At 37.4% G+C, this 21,988-nt stretch overlaps 1 protein-coding gene and 1 long non-coding RNA gene across 7 annotated transcripts in view; both read left to right on the forward strand.

Moving 5' to 3' along the window:
- NPAS3 (neuronal PAS domain protein 3) overlaps positions 1 to 21,988 on the forward strand; it is an 839,616-nt gene that overhangs the window by 403,829 nt on the left and 413,799 nt on the right. The gene's annotated exons all lie outside the window — the stretch shown is intronic.
- On the forward strand, positions 507 to 21,168 carry LOC140639800 (uncharacterized). The gene is made up of 3 exons (XR_012036430.1): positions 507 to 1,615; positions 19,238 to 19,394; positions 20,966 to 21,168. It is a non-coding gene; the product is annotated as an uncharacterized lncRNA (long non-coding RNA).

Consider the following 21,988-nt stretch of genomic DNA (forward strand, 5'->3'; position numbering starts at 1 on the left):
GACTCATTCTTACTAAATCAGAATCTTCAGGGTGGTAAGGTCCAGAAATTTATGATTTCTAACAGCCTTTTGAGATAATTTTGATGTTTCATTAGGTCTGAGATGTCACAATTCACATTTACAAATTTAGGGCCCTGAAAAGCCTTCCTTGGTTTATTTTTGTTCACTAATATCTGTTAAGTTCCTATTTAACTGATGTTTATTGAGGTACACCTTGGGATTTGCTATTCTATCATGTGCACAACATTTTGAGTTACAGTAGATTTTGCAGTAGATTAGTTTCAGAGATACAAAAATATTTCTTCCTAGATCCTCAAATTTGTATTTCCTTTTTTTTCCTGTACACACTCTGTTCAGAATCTCCTTTATAAGTTTTGTATGAGCCATACCGTATATATTGACAGATTCTGATGTGATTCAGGATGACTCCTGTTTATATTCTGAAGCAGTCAGTGCATAAGACTTACTTATTCAGTGAAAGAAATGGTCCACGCAGTAGCCTCAGATTATTATCCTGTCAATTCATTCTGAAATTTGAGTCCAGAGTTCTCAAGGAAGGGTGACTAAGGAGCTGCAAGAATTTAAAACTAATTTAAAACATAAAACTTAGGAGTTTGACTTGAACATAAGCTTAATATAAATAGAGTATATGCTATTCCAAATGTCAGTCCAGCAGTTGGCATCATTGAGAGAATGGGGGATCTAGAATGAGGCTGCTGAGCTCTTCCATTCCTGAAACTGGTCATACCCAACTTAACCCAACACACTTTAAGAGAAACACGGACAACTGGATATCATTCAGAATAGAATAACCAGACTGGTGTGGGAACTAGAAATCATGTTATGTGAGGAGACGACGGAAGTTTTGGTAAAGTTTAGTTTGGAAAACATGATTTGAAAGGGATGTTAATGTCTTTTTTCTATATTTAAAGACATCATGTGAAAAAGGGATTAGATACATCCTATGCAGCTTCAGAGTGCGAAGGAGAGAAAGAGATAAAAAAAAATATCATCTTCATTCAAGAAAACTAAATAGAGCTGTTCACATTCAGAGTATGTTCAAAGCATTTGTCTCTAAAGGGAAGTATAGGTATCTTGGTAGGGATGCATTCAAGAAAATCAGACCTTCAAGTATGGTTGTACTAGGTAATTTTGAAATTGTTGTAGAAAGAATTTATCACTTGATTCTAATACCTGTAGTTATAACATGGGAAGAGCTGTGTATATTCCTCTAAATGAAATATTGGAATTGTGGGCAGGAAGGGGTTAGAAAGTGGTAGTAACAAGAAGAGCCTTCTCTGAGCTCTCTTAGTTTTCAGGGGACTCTTGAGCCAAGCCATAGACCCTTGCTGCAATATTCAGCAATTGCACATTCAGCAATCTCAGTGGTCCGCAAGCATAGGATGGTTTCCATATTTTCCTTCATAAGGATCAAAGTGGAATCTGGTCATGAGGACAGGGACCAATTCTTTCTTCCCACCCTCCTCCCCTTCCTTTACTTGCAAATATCTGATAAAAACCTGTGTCATCAACAAGGTAGGCATGGGAACAGTAGAACTTGGAAGATAAGGTAGAGGTCAGTTCTGAATACCATGATGGGGCTCAAAAACTGCTTGTGAGTTGCCTGAACCAAATGCTCTGCTTCCCTCCCTGTGTCTCCAGTGATGTTTCATAGGAGAGTGGGCGAAGGACCCCTTGGTGTAGAGAGTTCAGGGAGTAGGATGAAGATAGACTCCTTAATTTCTGCTTCATCCATTCTGGGGACTACAATATGTGTTTCTGCTATATATATCTTATTAGCCATGTATTCTCTAAGGAGTATATAAAAAGTTTGGCTTATCCTTTAAAATTTGACTTCTTTTCGGCTAAGATGGGGAACATTTAACTTAATGGTGATTCTATCAATATAAATTCAACTATTTCAAAATAATTTTCCAATTTAATGGTCTAATACTGTGTCTATAGGCAAGGTCATTGGCTGGGCTGTGCCCTGTGCAGCTCTGGGGCTACCAGTCAGTCACATCATTCCCATGGAAGCTCCTGTAATGACCTTGATGAGTACTGTAGTCCCAGTGAACTTGTAGCTGTTTCAGGCATGAATTTCAAGCCAGAGGTATCTTCTGCAGGAGAGTTGAGGGTTCAAGTGATACCAGCCTTTCAACTGCTGGTGAGGTACATGCATTGAGATTGAGTCACGGCATTTCAGTTCACTTTATTATTCTTCGACTTCTATTAATCAGATGAGGAGCAGATGGGCAAGGGGTCAAGATTAAAAATTGTGCTTTTTGTAACAAGCCAAGAAAAAAATCCAGGAACTTCAGGTCATTGTGTGGGGTCTTTCCTGAATGTAGAATATATGACTAACCGTTAATTTGGCTCCTGCTTTGAAAGCTCTCTTAGGGCATTGTTCCCATGTCATGATGTCCTTAATACCAAAAAATACGAGTGATAGTTACTTTTACTCTCCCAACTTAGAGACCAGATCAAATATTCATATTTTGCTTATCAAAGTTAATGAAACACAAAATAGAAACAAATATCATCTTCGTAACTCATAAAATTAACTAGTAGAATGACTTTCCCTTAGGTGCAGATTTATGAATGGAGTGCTTTAATTATTTGCATGCCCTTAGCAGAAGGTTTTAGGTTTTTTCTTCTTTCTGTAAATAATGCTTACATAATTGTTACATAAAATTGCAGTATTGTTTTTGCATACTCCCTAGCAATGCTGCTTTACTCACCTCACAGGTGTTAAAACAAAATGATAAAATCAGACCTGGTATATGGAAGATTTTTAAGGTTTATGTTTGTAATCATTGTCAGAGAATTATGGTGAACTCCCAATATGGATATGTTATATTACTGGCATTGTGTAATACATATCAGTACTCAAAACTCTTACATGCTTATAAAGTGATTGAAGGATGGTCTTTATCCATAAATGTTGATATTAAAATAAATGACATTTTATGATCTAGATGAATATAATCATAATAAGCACCCACATGTTTTATTGTGTAAGTTGTCTGGGGAGAATAAAAAGAATATTTGTTAAGAAATACCCAAAAGGGAGATAATGACAGAAACATGGTATCCACATGTCATTTTGTACTTGGCTGAATTGCATGAACCTTCCTCTGTGTCATTGTCCTTGGATTATTTCTGGGCATTAAGAAATTTTGCATTGCTCTTAAAACATTTAAACCTCAAACTGCAGAAGAATCCGGTGGGCAGACCCTTTGAGGGTGAGCAAAGGAGAACCATCAAAAACATTGTAGGATTATAATACTTGAGTTTGGTTGACTTGGAGTTGATCAGAAAAGGCTGGGCACAATGGTTCTGTGACTGCCTATCTTCCCCCAGCAACACTAGGGAGATGTTTTTGCCAAGGCTCATCTATTGGTAGAACAACCATCTTGGAAAAGACATAGATAGGACCATTACCTTATATCAGTTTAATTATTAAGTATGTATCTACCTAAAATGGTGGGGAAGAAGGGAACTCAGATGTAGCTATTTTCCTGTTTGATAGGCAAGGCAGTCAGATTTGTTTAGGTACTGGGATCCCTGGGTGGCTCAGCGGTTTAGCACCTGCCTTCCGCCCAGGGTGTGATCCTGGAGTCCTAGGATCGAGTCCTACGTCAGGCTCCCTGCATGGGGCCTGCTTCTCCTTCTGCCTGTGTCTCTGCCTCTCTCTGTGTGTCTCTCATGAATAAATAAATAAAATCTTAAAAAAAAAATTGTGTGGGTGAGGTGGATGACACCATTTCTCAATGAAATGTCAGATTTTCATCCTGAGGCTTTTCTTTCCTTCAACACTTCAACCATAGAATACAGAGTAAAGTCCTATCTCAAGTAAAAGAAGGACCTACATTTTAAAGAAAGCTGTTTGGGATCAGATTTGGAAAAAAATCATGGACATCTGGGTGGCTCAGCAGTTGAATGCCTGCCTTTGGCTCTGGGTGTGATCCTGGAGTCCTGGGATCGAGTCCCACATTGGGCTCCCTGCATGGAGCCTGTTTCTCCCTCTGCCTGTGTCTCTGCCTCTCTCTCTCTCTCTCTCTCTCTCTCTCTCTGTGTGTGTGTGTGTGTGTGTGTGTCTCTCTCTGTCTCTGTCTCTCATGAATAAGTAAATAAAATCTTAAGAAAAAATCAGAAGATTTACTGTGCAAATTCTGTTTCCATTATTAACCACATTTTGCAGATTGGTTAGAGATATGTCCTGGAACCCTGACTAGTTTGTTTGCATAGTATTTTGGTCCTGTAGAATTATTGTTAGAGAAAGACGTATGAGTTCCCTACCAGAAATATTTAAAACTTGTAGTTGATGTAATAAGAAAAACAAATACTATCTTGTGACATTTTATATTTATTTTTCAGTATTTCTAGTCATAGTCCTGCTCCAGTGTCTGAGACCCATTCAATCGTAGAAGACTAAGAAAAAGATTCTTTAGAGGAAGTAGATGAGCTTTATAGACAGAGGAAGCTACTTAGAACCATGTTGAGGTTAGAGATAATGCCAAGTATATTGATTGTTATCAGCATCTCCTTGAATCGGCAAGAGAAAAATGAAAGATTGATGAGTACAATTCAAACATCTGGACAAAGCAAAGTGAATAATACCTGAAACAGCTCCAAAGCCGACTAGCATGAGATCCAAATTATTTTATTTAAAGTGCTGCCTAGCCAAGACAACATCCATTTTATATCTGATGGCAGTGTTTTTAAAAGACTTCTCTGAAAGAGAGTGGCGACATTCAAGTTTCTTGTCTATTTTATTGATGAATTGGAATTTCACCCTTATTTATTAGTTCATTGGAACTTATAAAAGAAATGAGTAGCTCTAGAAAGTTACATATTCGTACTCCTGGTGGCCCTTGCTGGCAAAGTGGCATCCTGCTGGATATCAGTGCTAAAATAAAATGTAGTAACTTCAAATAATAGAGGTATTCTTTAGCTGTGATAGAGGAAGGACAAAAAGGTGAGCGACCCTATAGTCTCCCTATGATCCAGAATGGTAAGAAAATGTAAAACTAAATATAGAAAAAGAGAAAGTTAGTGAATATATTTGCATATGCAAATTAGCTTAATTGATACTGCTTGCCTCTACAGGGATTTTTCATTACAAACTGGAGTGCTACATTGTTCAGCTCATATTGAGTAATTTAGTAACTAATGAGACCAGTTTGCACTAATTTGCATATGATAAATGAGCTTAATTGCAGTAAATAACTTGGAGGCATAATTACTTAATTTTCCTGTGTTGCACGGCTTTTAAGTTCACTTGTATGAACAACTCAAGATAATTTTGCATATTTAAATTAGTTGCTTTTAAATTTTCTTGAACAAAAAAAAAGGAACACACCTTATCAATTGAGCTGTAAAACAATTGGAAGTAAGGTTTACAGTGTTTTTATTTAAAAAGAAAAGAAAGAGAAGTAGAAATTTCTTCACTCTATTGTTCACCTGTCTCACTTCCTTACCTCAAAAAGTATATCAGCATTGATAGAAAAATGTTTTTAATGTTGGAAGTTAATTCACAACTTCTATTAGAAACTGACCTGAGTTTAAATGGAAATACATCTATGAATGGAATCATAACTTTTGAAAAAGGGTTTATAAAAGAGATGTGTCTGTCCTTTATCTTATTTGGCAACTGTGTATTAGAAGAGTCCGCTGCGTCTCCTACCTGCAATGTGTGTGTCATCAAAGTTGCTGGGCTGTGATGAAGCAGCCATCGCTCTGACCCTTGCCTGTATTTTCTATCTAGATTAATGTTTTATCCTTAGGAAATCGGTTTCATTGGAGAATTTCAGTGTGGTTTGCCAAGGATTAGCTCACTGGTCTTCACATTAACCAAAGAATGTGTGTTTTATCAATATCTCTATCCTCAAAATTGAAAAACTGAAGCACACAGAGGTTGATGGCCAAACTATTATTTCACAATACTGTATTGCCTTAGCATTGCATTTTACAGGAAAAGGTAATTTATTATTAAAAATGAACAAATCATAAAAAATCATATTTGTGACTGAGCATAAGAAAATATTTTATGGTTGTGAAAGTGTAAAACCTGTCCTTTAAAAAATCATTGCTCCTTTACTTCATCGTATATATATATATATATATATATATATATATATATATATATATGTATATAAATGTAGGAAACATTAGGGCTATTGATTTGCCACACTTTGGAAAAATAAGTCATACAACTTTTCTGTGAAAAGGTCAAATCCCACTAAACACAGTAGAAGCTTCCTGTATTTTTCAGAGGAGGGCCAGAAAAACTGCTTATACTAGAATATTCCAAGTCTAACACTCCAGTCCTTCATATAATAGATGCTCAAGAAATACCTGGTGAATAAATGAATGAGCAAAAAGAAAAGGTTCTTAGCAAAATTACAGTTAACCCCAGAGCTAGGGCTTCCTTCACCTCACCTCTATGTTCCCAGGACAGTTTATATCTACATCCCCTAGATGCAGAGCAGAGTAGGACAGATTCTTCTATTGCAGATTCTTCTATTCTTCTATTTTGGCATCCAGCTAACTTGAGTTCACATCCTAATTTGCCAACTTAGTAACTGTGTAGACCTAGAATGGTCTCTTGCCTTCTCTAAGCTTCCATTTCCTCATCTTTAAAATAGAGAAAATAGTAGTAAAATTTTTCCTGACAGGCATGTTGTGAGGATTGAATGAGATAGTATAGTTTAAAGTGCTTAGTCCCAAAACTGATACATAGAATGTATTTAAGTGTCTGCTAGTATTTATTTATCTATATGTTGGGTAGTCCAGAATAATGCCCCAGGTTCTGAGGAAAAATGTTGATGCTTATTGGTATCATTACCAGAATCAGAATACAGGAGCTAAACAGGCTAAAAGCAAGATAAATATTTTCATTGGACACAGCATCAATTATCTGTTTATATAAATGATATCTATATTTGGTAGTATATACTAACTGGTTCAAAATAAAAAGTTTAAATTTGGCGTTAAGAATATATTTTCACCTTGAGAGTGAAAAAATTGTTCTCAGAGCAACCAAAGGAGTTACCAGAACAATCTGTTTAGCAACCCCAAGCATCTAGAAAAAGTAGAGTTTATAAAACAACTCCAGAATCAGCATTTCCTTTGGACCAAAATGGGATATGCCATTATTCTTCTCATCATACTGTACAGTCTCCTTGTTTAGAAAAATGGGAATAAACAGCCAGTCAGAAGTCCAGAAGAACTAGAAGGTAAAGGCAGTCATCATCCATTGCTACAAATTATGTCAAGGAGACATTGAAGGGCACATAGGGTTCTTTTCACGCATGTTGCCCAAAATCTGTCCTCTGTAATGCCAGAGAGGACACCTTTCCACATCTAGAGCAGGAGAGAGAACTTCCTGAAAGGATTTTCATGATGGTATGTGTATCTGAGTGGCAGGTACATACATATCCCTTTGGATTTTCACATCCGTTAGTAACTTTGATTTGCAGAATATGACATCGTTCCCAGACAAGTAGTATGAGAGGAGTGCAAGAGGGAAGGGGAAGGGTTTGAGGTAACCATTATTGTGGAGGAAAGCTGGAGGTTTTGGCCATGTGGCTAGAACTAGTGCTAATAGTGAGGGCTTTCTAGCCCCCAGATTATCTGAGATAGCCAGGATCCAGGAGAATGAGACACTAAATCTAAAAATACTAGGCTTCAATTCAGCAAATATTTACTGAGTTGCCTTATTTGCATCAGAGAGTGGAGAAAATAATGACGTACAAAGATGGGCCACGGTTTTGTCTCTCAGCATTGCCAGTAAGAGTTGGGAAGACTGAGAACAGAACAGACTAACACAGTTCAGTGCAGCTCAGATTAGAGGCTTTGGAATCAGTTATACCTGGTTTTGAATCCCTGATCTTTATTATGTAGATATGGACAATTTTTTTATACTCCCGAAGCCTCAGTTTTCTCAACACCAAATCGATATAGTAGTGATTCTTTACCTCCTACACCGCTGTAAGAATGAGATGAGATACTACACACAGTGTCTGGTGCATTAGTGAGTGTTCAACAAAAGTTGGCCCCATGGGATAGAGCTGCACCCTGGAGCAATAGGTGGGAATCTCATTCCCTAGCTTGGGGCTGGTCAATGAGCACTTCTGGGACTACAGAAGTATAGTAAAACATATTTTACTATAGTAAAACATTTCGCCCCCTTCACCCAACTACCCATACCCTTTTCTTAAGTCTGGTGTTCATGTCTGTGGGAGGTTTTTTTTTTTTTTAAGATTTTATTTATTCATGAGAGACACCGAGAGAAAGAGAGGCAGAGACACAGGCAGAGGGAGAAACAGGCTCCATGCAGGGAGCCCGATGTGGGACTTGATCCCAAGTCTCCAGGACCACGCCCTGGGCTGAAGCCACCCAGGCTGCCCTTTTTTTTTTTGAGGGTTTTTTTTTTGAGGGTCTTGGCCTCACTAAGACATAGATGTTCTCTCACGTGGTCCCATATCGTAGAGGTCTGGGAGGAAGGAGAAGAGCAATATTGTGGTTGGGCAGTTTTTGTGTAGAGCCTGCTGATAGAAAGATTGCTTCCAAGGTATGGAGGCATATCTTCCATTCTTTCCAAGGCGCTACGGGTTGCCGTGTTATTTGGAGATTACACTGGAACAGAAGGATAATTATACTTTCAATTTTCAAAGTGGACAGAGGTCTAAGCAAATCTTAGGGTTATGTGTCAAATATGAATATGAATAATTTCCTGATGCATGTAGATATCTGCAAATCAGGGCCATATTACAGTGTTCTTTCAGGCTTTAGAATAGTCCCTGGCGGTAGTAAACATTATATTCTTGCTACCAGCATCAGCTATGAATAACAGAATAGAGAGACACCAGCTGATTATCATTTCCCATGGAACCAAAACACAGTCAATATGGCCAAGGTTGCTTTCTCATCTGAATATCCAGAATCTCACAAGCCTTTTGGATTCTGTGAGCTTTTGGGTTTGAGGAAAGATTTACGGGGGTGAGATGGGAGTGGTGGGGGTGATGTGCTTCATTTCCTAAACTAAGCTGATTTGCAGACACTTGTGAGCATCTTGGAACACTGGGATTCTGCAAAAACACTTGGGGAAAGTCTGGCTCAGAAGAATTGAATCAAAATTAGTTTAAGATATTAAAAAAATCTCTAAATACAATAAGAGCTAAATTGAACACATAATTGAACATTATTATACAATAATGTCACATCTGTAGTCTACTTCAGTAGCTTTTTGAAGACCGAAAGACTATTACAGAAGAATCTTCCATAAGTAGTTGTCCCTCTTTGTGTGTGCACGTGTATGTGGTCAAATACCTCCTGTTAATTGCAGAGTAAAAAAAAAAACAAAAACAAAAAACAAAGGAAGAAATGTTGAAAAGTCAAAAAATACAGCCTCAAAAAATGAAGTAAATAAAAACCAAATAATTCCCACTATCAGATGTTCTGTTTCCCTTTGTACATTCGATTATCTGTAAATCAGCCGAGATGAAATTGTGATCCTCATCCTTTGAAAACAGTTGTAGAAGGAACAGCTGATTTCAAGAGGGAAATTACACAGCACATTGTGGCTGATACACGTTGGCAAGTGGTTTTCTTTTTCTGAGCCAGTCTCGAGTAATACTGTATCTATTAAAAGACTGCAGTAAGCAAAATCTATAGGTACCAGGAATAGGAAGATACCATAGGGGTCCTGCTAGAGAATGCAGGGATTACTGCTGGGCTCTGTTCTCTCTCTCCTGCAGGCAGGCGCACACCTGCGGGCCGGCCCAGGAGCTGGGTCAGATGCTCCAGGTCACCAAGACTCCTGCTGTTTTTATTAGGTCTGCTAGTGTCTTGTGAATGTTAATTCCCAGACACTTGCCAATTCAGAATCTGATGATTGAGGATTATAAGGTAAGGAATCCATGAGACTGTGTGATTTTGTGACATCAGAATAGAACCCTGCCTAAGAGGAAAAAGCCATACGGCGTTCTTTTGCCTCTGTCGGGGAAGGGTGGGGGAAGCATTTGGGTGAATTAGTGAAATTATTATAAATATTTATTATCCCTGGATGAATAAAATGTGTATGGTTGGATTACCCACACAGAAGAGCCTAGTCAAATTCCCATGAGGCCAGATAACTGCTACAGGAATTGTCAGGTCAGAGCAGCTGTTTCCCTTATTTCTAAAGATATAAAAAATGCAGGTGACCCTTTAGGCCACCAGAAAAATGCCCTCTGCAATAATCCACTCTCCTACTTCATTTTAGGGTGATACAGTGTTTTAGTAAATTTAGTCTGGTGTGGAGATTAGACCAGGGTAGAATTGACCTAAAGAAACAGAAATTTCTTTTTTTCTAAGTGGGAAGTCTATGAGTTCTACATAAATACAAAGGCAAATGATAATATCAATGACTATTTTAATTGCATCTTTAATCCATAAGGATAGTTCAATGACATTTTAAATTATGCTTTTAGAATTGTAGTCACATAGGAGATAAAACTCAGTAACTATTTAATAATGCATAGTAAGATCAACTGTATCCTCTCTTGAGATCACATTTAGGTGGACTGAATGTAAAAGCCCAATCCAGAATTTAGACAGCATTTAATCTTCTGGAAGACATTGTTGGGTCTTTCTAAATATAAAGTACCCAGGCCTGCCCCTTTGAGTTGGGACTAGTTATCTTGGCTGCATGATGAGTTTCAGTGGATTCATGGCTAAGCTGTATTATTACTAATTTTTTAGAAGGAATTGGATTGTTATCAAACAATTCACAGTACTGGAAGGTTACTAAACAATATGTGACAGACTGGTAACTAATTGATAATTATTTAACCTGGCTTTACTTGAAAGCTATGATATAGTTAAGTAGTTTATACTGCGGAAATATTTAAGTCTGAAAGAAAACAATCCCTTCTCAGGATGTGTCCTACACTGAAATTAGTGGGATGCCTCTGTTGCTGCTGTTACAGTGTCTTCAATGTAGAGTATCTGAAGGGTTTCATTTAAGTAAGAATGGAAACTTTGTTTGGAAAAGACTCGTTGTATTAAGAACATTGGAAAGCAGAGTAACTTGTGGATTCCCTAAAATTGAATGGTTAAAATTGGACCCAAGCACAAAGTAATTTGGATGGATGCAGATTTTCAATAGAGAACTATGCAAAGCTTGGGGGAATAATAGTATGTATTAGCACACATTTATTGATACTTACCATGTTGCAAGACACTCCCTGAGCCAGTTGGTCCCTGGCCCATCTTTTGATGAGGTACTGTTATCATTCCCATTTAAGGGTGAAGAAACTGAAGTTCAGAGTGGTAAAGTGACTTGGTAAGGACCCACAGCTTTTAGTGATGGGCACAGCTGGTACTGGAACCCTGAAGCAGACGAGAGAGAGAGAGAGAGAGAGAGAGAGAGAGAGAGAGAGTCAGGAATTATAAGGGGAATATTAGGTATTAAATCATTTTACTGTTGAAGTTTTTCAAGTGACATACTTTAAGCTCTGGTTTGAATGGAAACTAGAGGACATGTACTTTTGTTTAATAAAGAAATATTTGCCCTGAGCAGAAGACAACATTTTAAAGCTTGTCATTTCATTCCTGGGAAAGTATTTGAGGAAAATGACATGGCTCAGCCCTGTTTGCTGACCATTTTGTTGTCTCCTGCTGAGACTTGCCATTTCCATAGCCAGTGGGCTGTATTGAATCAGACAGAAGCAATAGGTCATTAACAGAAATGGAGACTTGGGACAGCCTGCAGAGGCTAAAAGACGGGCTGAATCATTTCAGGCCACATCAACAAAGCTGTGTCTAATAGAATCTCATGCAACTATGTTGGAAGAGTTTAGCCTGATTTTCAGAAAAACTTCAGAAACTTTAAAAAGCACGAAGTTATTTCTCCCCAAAGAGTGCCATGCTTAACATGAAAATAGAAGTGGGAGGGAGAACACTTCTGGTTTCTACATGCTGCATTTTCTCCCTTAGTCACATCCGTTGAAAATAACTGTTTAAAATCCATTTAGTTAAAAAAAAAAATCTTGGTTTTGCCTCTGACATCTGTCTTCACCTTAAGATCATTAACTCATAGCATTCATCTAAAGGGAGATGATATTATTTAATTTGATCAATATCCGAATTATTAGACTGTACTTCCTTGATCCTTGGAGATTGTTCTGAATTATGATTGGGAGATGGGGATGAGGGGACAGGTTTTGCCACTAAGATCGCAGTGCATTTTTTAAAACACAGAATACATAGAACACTTGGAAAACATATATAACTAGCCTCTTAAGTGTCGTCCAAATCAGGAAAAATACAGACCCTTGATATATTCATATTGAGCAAGTATTCATAGACAGCTTGCTGTATGTAAGACACAGCAAGTACCTCTATGGAGAATATTTAGGTGTTATTTCTTCTCACAAAGAATTAATAATACATTTCTGTTTTCTAAGCTGGAATAACGGGTACAGGTCTGGAAACAGGATCTGAAATTCCCAAGACTGCATTTACAATTAAAACTTAGGAAAAGGAATACCATTTTCGGGGCCAGCTATCATTCATATACTTAAAAATTCTCCATTTAGATAAACACGAGTGTACCCATGTGGATTTTTGGAAAAACATTCTAAAATGTTGGTATATGTGTCTTGTATCTCCTACTAGATGGTAAGCAGCTTGTAAATGGGAATCATGTCTTGTTCATCTAATACTGTATTGTGCACTCAGTAGGTGCTCAATATGTTTGTAGACTGACTGGAATTTGTATAAACAATGTATGTACCTTCTAGCCCATTGATAATTAATTGCTTCTTATGTTTGGGGCAGTGTTATTAAGAAGCCAGTGATACTAAATGATCCTAAGGTGTATTGCTGTCACTTGAAGAAGACATTTACATGCTGGGCTCTTAGTAGGGTTAATGCATTATGCACCCACGTCCCTGAGCACCAATGTGAGATTGTCCTTCTCAGCCAAGAGGTCATTAAAGAAAACACAGTCTCATCATAATGTCATTTTCCCCTCAATTTTCTGATTACTTACATTTGGTTTAGTCCTAATTATGAATACCTTTAATTGCTTTATCACAGTGATGATTAACTGTGCCCAAGTCAAACCCCTTTGAAAGAGAGGACAATTCCTTCTAAAGGCTCTGCATGATTGCACTTAGGAAGAATACTAAACAGAGGAATAGAGGTATTCAAACTTCCTAAAGGGCCGGTCAGCTCTTCTACATTTCTCAAATACCCAGGGGTGATTTTTACTTTTGAGTTTTTCAGAACCGGAAAAACTTAACCTTCTAAATGTTTCTTTTCCCAGCATGTTATAATCTGCTACTTTATTTACATGAATCATTCTGCCAGAAGACAATATTGGGAATAAAAAATGCCAGCTGTTCTGCAGAGTATTAAAAAAATAATAAATAAACTTTGAGATCCACATGTTATCACTGAGGGAGTGCTTGGCTGTGTTTGCCTTCATTGTGTACTGTTTGTGTGTGTAAAATAGGCATGATGGAGAGTTTTTGTGCCTTATAAACTAAGTTTAAAACACCAAATATATAAAAAAAATAAATAAATAAAACACCAAATATAAGTTATTTCATGTGACATGCTTGGTAGCACAGGTTCCTTTTAACCAATATATAGGCATTGATAAAAGTGGTTTAGTGTCATTATTAAATGAAAGCATTCACCTTAGGATATAAAAGAAACAAAACCTTGTGGTGTGCATTGTAATTATGTATTTTAATTCAATTTTTACAAAATATACAGGTTTTAAGATTTTAACTTAGTCTGAGATTAAATCATTTGAATCTGAAGTCAGCAGCCAGCATTATTTTAGTCTCTATGTACATTTAAAAAGCAATATCATTGTACAATATTTATTTAAATCTTAATTTTATGTTTCAGAAATATCAGTATATGTAGCACATTTGCATCTATCACCCAGATTTTTAATTGACGAAGTTCGTAACAGTCAAACAATGCTCATTTTTCTGTTCTTCCTCGCCGAGGCATGGACCACACACTAGGGGATCAGGATGGAGACTCTGTTCATCCCTTGAAGAAGGAGCAGGTTTGGTCTGCAGAGAAAGGGAGGGTCTTTGCTTTGGGAAAGCTGGCACAGATGAGCAGGAGGACACGTCATTGTCAATTTATTATCAAGCTATTCTTTCTCCCTGGAGGAAGGCTTTAGAATTTTTAATCTGTGATGATTCACACTTGGGAAGCATCTCTTTTTCTCATTTTGTTACTCCCACCTGGAAGGAAACATTCATCCAGTGGCTCATTTGCAAAGGAGCAAGTGAAGAGAAGTGATGTGTAGATAAAGACCCTCCTTTGCTTTTTTTCAGGGTAGATACCTGTACCACACAGCTGTTCTAGTGCTGTGGGGAAGCTGCCACAGAATCAGAGAAACACTGACATGAATGTATCTGCCATAGTACATTTTCTTCTCATGCTAATTTTCCCTGTTGGAAACCTGATGTACAGAAATACAAGGTTTCCTATACCCGTTTTAGACTCTGCACCCTCTGTTTCTGATCTTTGGAGGTTGTTTGTTTGTTTGTTTGTTTGTTTTTTACTTTTAAAAATAAGGAAATAGCACCAATATTTTTCAGATGTCCCTTGATAAGCCTTACATATAAAAGCTGACAAAATAGGTAAATTCCCAGGGTGCTGCAGTGTGAGGTGATTATCTAGCTTATTGTTTTCAAACACACTAAAGTCTAGGAAGTGCCAGTGAACACAACAGGGTGGTAGCAGACTGACCCCCAGCAGAGAAACAATCAGGTCTAGCAGAACATTCAGCTGTGGGGCCAGGAAAGAAAAGCTGACTTCCAGATGCCAGTGCTTTGGAAATTTTATCTGGAGTTGCACATATGGGTTCTGCATCTGCTCGGGTTATGCCAGCAGTCAGCGTCCAAATTGACACAGCTACCATGGCATGAGCAAGCAGAGGCACGACTATATGTCTGGGTCTCTGCTAAGACAGCTGTCAAAAGCAGTGATGTTCACCTTATGATATCTAATTTAGAGGACCAACCTGGGCTCTTTGAGTGATAGGTTTTAAGCACCCATGAGTCATTTCCAAATGGCCATCTTTGGAGGAATGTGGTGATGGTGAAGAACATATACACAGAGATCAGTCTGTGGGCATATATGAGCACATATATAATTATGATTTTTTTTGACCAGTATAATAGTGCTCAAGGAAAATTAGTATCAAATGATTTAGGACAATGATTTAAATTAGTGCATGGGAATTGTTGTCATAGAAAAATGGTTAACAAATCTAATAGTGACAGTATATGGCTTTCTCCTCTTTTGCGTGAAAAGACTCAAGTCCAGAAAACATTAGTTTTTGCCTTTCAGTAAGTACTTTTTTTAAATCTCATCATAATTACCCCAAGAGCAAGCTAAGTGACTCAGCATAAACAAGTCACCTTTTCATCTTTTGCATTCTCCAGAATCCTTCTTAAAAAGAGAAAAGGGTAGTTTTTACCTCCTGCTATCTCAACTTATTGGGAATAACCAATGGGCAAGAGTTAGGCATTGGGGGCCAATTTATATCTTTACTTTCAATTTCAGCCATTTGTTTATGTAACCTTCTACCTTCATTAAAACCATCAATTCCTGATAGATAACTGGATAGGTATGGGAGAAAAGAATGATTTATGTTGTTCTTTTTTATTTGTCTTTATATAGATAACCTATTTATCAGTAGTTTTGGGGACTTTTGTTAAATTGCTGTGCTTCTATTTTATTATTATAACTTTGCAGTTATAAACCATACTAAGTTTTAGACGCATTAGAGAAGTTCACAGATTTTGCAGGTGATATACAATAGTGATTGACATTAATAGGAATCTGGAGAGCATCCTGACATGCTATGTATAAATAACTATATTCTAATTTTTCTTTTGCAATTAGATGTTTTAGTGAAGAAAATATGCACTTTTAGCACTTATAGCACTTTAGATTATTCTTTTTTAAGATTTTATTTATTTGAGAGAGAGAGAGAGGGTGAAAGTTGGGGCAAGAGCAGAGAGAGAGAGGGACAAGCAGACTCTGCTAAGTGCAGAGCCCAATGTGGGGCATGGCACAGAGCTTGATCCCATGACCCTGAGGTCATGACCCGAGCCAAAATCAAGAGTCAGGTGCTTAACTGACTGAGCCACCCACATGCCATCATTCTTAAATGTATTTTGTCACTCTTGAGTCTTGAGACACCACATGTCTGTGGTATGCCTGTTGATCTAGTGTATGCAGTTAGGCTTGATTTGGTCCCCATGATTTAGGTCCTTTGATCTTAGCATTGGAGCATTTATGTCGAGATAAAGAAAGCAACATGGAACCAGGACCTCAAATGACATGCCTAGCAAGCCAAAAGAGAGACCTTGGCTTTATAATCTTTAGTTTGCTACAACTCAGAGGCTCATACATATTTATGCACCTTTCCTACTCAGAGGTTGGTCTATCCAACATTAGATGAGTAGTGATCCTTTTTAGCTACCTCAGGATTGTATGGCCTGGAACATCCTGTCCTCAAAGAGAATGGCTAGCTAAGCTTCCATGAAGGCAGCCTGAATATTTGGGTCTGGGTGCTTAGGGTAGTAGTTGACCTGACTGAAGAAAAAGATATCCCCTCCTCCAGTTCTACTCTACACACTGGCAAAATTCAGAAGCCTGGAACTTAACTGAGAAGAATTTCTGTGCTGCTATCCCCAGCCACAGCATTTGATGATCCTTTTTTTCTGGCTTACATGGCCGGTAATGGTCAGGTTATAACTAAAAATGGAGATTCTCCTGGGATATTAGATGTATTCCAGAAGGCCATCAAAGAAGGTGCCTGTCTTTCCTCAGCTCAGGCATCCAGATGCAGGAGGTTAATGGTCTAGGGGCTGCCAGCATTTGTCCCTAAGTTCTACAGGCACTGCAGGAGAAGAAGGGGAGAGCTATGGAAAGGTGGTCTCCCAAAGTCCCCAGAGTAAAGGGCTGGTGTTGTGGTGGGTCCCCTATCACAAGGGCCTCTCATCAAAATGATGGTTGGTTTGTCACTAATCTACATACTAATTCAACACATACGTATTTATGTAATTATTGAATACTGGGGTTTGCAATTAGATACAAATACCAAGAAACAGTTATGGTCCTTGTTCTCATGGATTTCTCCAAGTCAGGCTAAGGAGATAGATAGAAAAATAAGTAATTGTGATAAAATTTTTGAGGAGCAGACCTAGAGGTATGAAAGACTCAAAAGGTGAAGGAAGCCCTGAGGGAAAAGTCTTGAATTCTTCATTGAGAATTAGAGAAGGTACCACAGGTTGTGTGATCCTTGAGCAGGACTTGGTGGGTGAGTGTGGTTCTACCAAGTCAGAAGGATAGGAAGACCTTCCAGATGATAAGAATGGCATGTCCAGGTGTTCAGAGCTTTGCAAAGATGTAGGAAGGGGTTCTGTGGGGAAAACAGAATGGGGTTTATATAAAGTTAGTATTGGCATTCTATTCATTTTGATTCCAAAAGGACTTATTGATTGTTTATTTTGTGCCAGTCCAGAGTTAAACTTGATAGATATTAATAAAAGGTCTCCCTTCTTCAGTTCACGTAGTGACTTCAGCATGGTGGGTAAAAGACGATCAGGAGAGGAGTCTAGACAGAATGTAAAGTTGAAACCAAATGCCAGGGCGTAGAGTTTGGACTTAACCTTGAACTCTCTGAATATAATTGGGATCTTCATGGGAGGTGAATGGGGGGAGGAAAAAGAACATGTGGGAAGGGGGAACAACCAGCAGTGGTTGGGATAGTTTCAGGCAAAGATGATGAGGCTTCAACTAGAAGATGATCATGAGATTGCAGTGGAGACAGAGCTGAGTGATGTTTTAGAAAAAAACAGTTGTACTCTTCTTTACAGATTGGGAAACTAAAGCTTAGAAAAGTTAAGTAGCTTATTCAAATTCATAGAGATAGCAAATAGTAGAGCTGAAATTTAAACCCAGACAATCCGATATGGAGACTGTGGTCTAAGGCCATGGGTAAGAGAATGAGATCTTGAATTTTAAAACCACAGGTTTTTATCATGTATATTTCATAGGAGTGATATGAGAACTAAATAATTGAACCCATGTAAAGCCCTTTGCAAAAAAAAGAATTTAAAAAAAAAATAAAGCCCTTTGCACCTGCCTGGCAACTGGTCAGGGCTCTATATCTGATACAATTATTATTGTTTTCATCATTATTATAAAACCTTTGTTCCTTGTCTCCTCTTCATGAGGCACATCACCTCTGATTATGCTGTAGACTTGTAAGCTTCCTAGGGTTAATGAAAGAAATAGTTCCTGCAAAAGAGGCTGTGAGTATCCTATCCTTAAAAAGACAGATGTCTTGGTATTGTGTACAATATATAACACATACTTGGCAAGACAGTGTAAGGAGGTAAATAATGATCATACTTTAAAACAAATGAGCAATCATTATTAATACATTTGGAATATAAAAAGGTTAGTCATTTGGAACAAATGTCATAAAAATATTCTACCGTGGGTACTGGACTTTAGAAACTATATGTGTTTCCTTTAGAGTACTTTTAATAATGACAAAGTCACTTCTCTCAAGATGGCTTTGCAGCCAGCTTTTCCATAGGGAAAGCAGAACTTGCTATGGGAATGCAATTGGGTTAATTCACTGGCCTTCCTAATAACTCTCAAAATGTGTACATTATTAGAAAATGAACTTCATGTTAACTTTTTTGTTCAAACTCAACAGTGAAAGAATTGGATACCATAGTTTTGTTCTTTCTTTCATATGTCATTTACAAAGGGACACTTGTAGCTCTCACATCCTACAGGGCTTGAGTGAGTTCAGCAGGGCTACTGCTTGGGGTTGAAGCCACAATCTTAATTTTATTGAACATATTTTAGCGTGACATTAAGATGAAGCAAAAAGGTTAAATTTATCTTAGAAAAATCAAAGTTTCACTTAATACATGTTTATGATTTCATTTTAGAGCTAAGACATAATTAGCTATCTCTCATTTATAAAACAGAACATCTTTTCTTCCGTTTTTGTAAACCAGACACAATTTTTGAGTGAGGCTTATTGTTTCCTCCCTTTATGTGTGTTCATACTAAGTGCTGGTATAATTCCATTATGTTTTGACTTGAACATTAAATATTACCTTGAAGATACACTTTCCAGCAGTCGTTTTCTGATAGTGACATATTGTACTGTTTGAAGGGTGTCATATGGTCATCTGTCAGCCGAATGTTGTTCCATGGAAAGAATTTTATTCTTCAGATGTCATCTAGAATGCCTCAGGTTAAAAAGGAGAAATCTAACAGCATTCACAGATTCTGCATGTAAGGAAATGAGGCAAGGCCAGGATGGACCTAAGGTAGGTGGAAAGGGATTAGTCCACTCAGAATACAGTCTCTAATAAAGAGAATTGTTATATTTTGAGAATTAAAAATTTGATACAATTCGATTTTATGACAGAAAAGCACACACCTCCTTTAAGGACTTTTGGTACCTATCTCTCCTTGTCTTTTGACATGCATACGAAGGTGCAAACATGGCAGTAATAAGGTAGAAAAAGTGCCACCTCCCTACCAAAAAAAAAAAAAAAAAAAGAAAAAATCTGAGAAAAATGCAGGAGATCAAGGCTTGCTTTATCAGAGACTAGAATGATAGAGAAAAGAAGAACATGTTCTTGCTTCAGAATAATTTAGCAGTCAATATTTCTATCGGTAATATTTCTTTCAACACGAATTAAGATGCTGGCCCTTATCCAAAGACACCTCATCCCCTATTACATTATAGATCTGCTCCAGCTGTGGCTGCTTTTATACAAAGAGGGCAAGTCTAATAGCCAATTTGTAGGGTATACTGCACCAAGTATGTGGGCGATGGATAGTCTCCACTAGATGCATTTTCCTTCTCTCTAATCTTTGCCGGAATATACCTAGAAATCCATGGATGCTATTATTTTCCTATCTTTAAAATGCAGGGAAAATATGCATCTGCGTTTGTATGTTACCTGGCATTTTTAGGATGTAGAATCAATACCCACACTAAGAAAAGAAGGGTGACACCTGTTTGTTTCTTATTTTATCACTGCATTTCATTGCTGAATTCTCTCAAAATAACTATGATTCTTCCTCCTCTCCCCCCCCTTTTTTTTGCAATTTAATTAAAAACTGTAATTCTGTTCCTTAAAAGAAAAACTAAAGAGGCATACTATATATCCTGAACTTTTTTTTCGTAACAAATGTGTAGCTTGGAACATTTGCAAATTTAGATCTTCACCTGTCCCTACCATCCATTTATATTATGCATCCCTTTGAACTATATAATGTCCATCAAGGTAACAAGGAAGGGAATACTAAGGCACAGAAGTCTGAAGCATCATAATACTAAAGCAAATAATCAAATATGAAGAGATAAGAGTAGCTATTTAAGCAGAGGGAAAATAGAAGTCCATGAATTTTGGCCTCTATCTTAATTCACTACCGACATTATTTTTTTTTAAAGATTTTAATTTATTTTTTTCATGAGAGACAGAGAGGGAGAGGGAGGGAGGGAGAGAGAGAGAGAGAGAGAGAAGCAGAGACACAGGCAGAGGGAGAAGCAGGCTCCATGCAGGTTGCCCGACATGGGATTCGACCCCCGGACTCCAGGATCATGCCCTGGGCCGAAGGCAGGCGCTAAACCTCTGAGCCACCCAGAGATCCCCACTACCGACATTATTAACATCAGTTTTCATTTCAGGGTCATGATATCTCAAAGTCTTTTCTAAGTTCTGATAGAGAAGAGGAAGAGAAAAAGATAGAGGTAGAGATGGAGACAGAGGGAGAGGTGATTTTTTTTTTCAGGGCTGAGCAAACATTGCCTTGAAGTTTTTATGGTCAGATATAGAAAAAGCACAAAGTGAGGCCGATAGTAATAACCTTGCTGTTAATCCTACAGAACGCCATGTTATTCTTCTTGGCTTTGCCAGAACTTCAGAGAAATGTTCACCTTTGGGTATATTGATGGCAGCAGAAGGTCTTGGATCAAACTCCCAGATATACTTCATCTCAAACATACCACAATTTTAAAATGACTAAATGAATTTCACATAAAGACAGTAGTTTTATTGATAAAGATTATCCCAATAAAGATAAATAAAAATGTTTCCTGATAAATGAGCAACTGAAACATTTCTGGAGCTTTGTTTTCAGATTAGGATTGACATTTTCAGTTTAAAGAAAACAAGTTAAAGTGACAATTATTATGAGATCATTATATATTTATTGAGAAAGATTAGTTTGACTAATAGGATTATCTCAATAGTTCAAGGACAGGTGGGTAATAATCCTCTTGTCATAGTTTACTTTGTATAGATCTAAAAAGTTGGCTCATTTTTCCTGCTCTTAAGATTACACCTGGATTGTAACATGTATATATTAAACAGATATAAACCATACAACTGATAAATCACTGAACTCTACCTCTGAAACTAATAATACAATATCTGTTAATTAAGTGAATTTAAATATAAAAAATTAAATATAAACTAGAGGGAGAAGGAAGGAATTAATATTTACTGAATATTCATCAGATGCTATGTAACTGAGTTCTTAATACTCATGGTCTAATGAAGGAGCTGTTAATACCCCCATTTTATAGATAGGAGAAAAAAGGATCAAGGTCATTTAGCTAGTAAACGACGTTGATGAGATCCATACCTAGGTCTCTCTGAGCCTGGTGACTATGTTTTGTTTTGTTTGCATATAAATTTTAATAAAAAATAATGCAATAATAGCTTAAGAAATACTGAAGCTTAGAATTGGACTAAGAATTTATCAGCATTAGACCTATATTAATATACTTCTTTTCACACTAGTAGAACATTCTTTTGTGTTTTGTTATGACTATTTCCATAATTTCAAAGGGTCTGAAGGCCTAGAAAGCCCCTAAAAGCTAGTAGAGGAAACTCTGTCATAGTGC

Source organism: Canis lupus, chromosome 9 (assembly GCF_048164855.1).
Source record: "Canis lupus baileyi chromosome 9, mCanLup2.hap1, whole genome shotgun sequence".
Classification (NCBI taxonomy): Eukaryota; Metazoa; Chordata; class Mammalia; order Carnivora; family Canidae; genus Canis; species Canis lupus.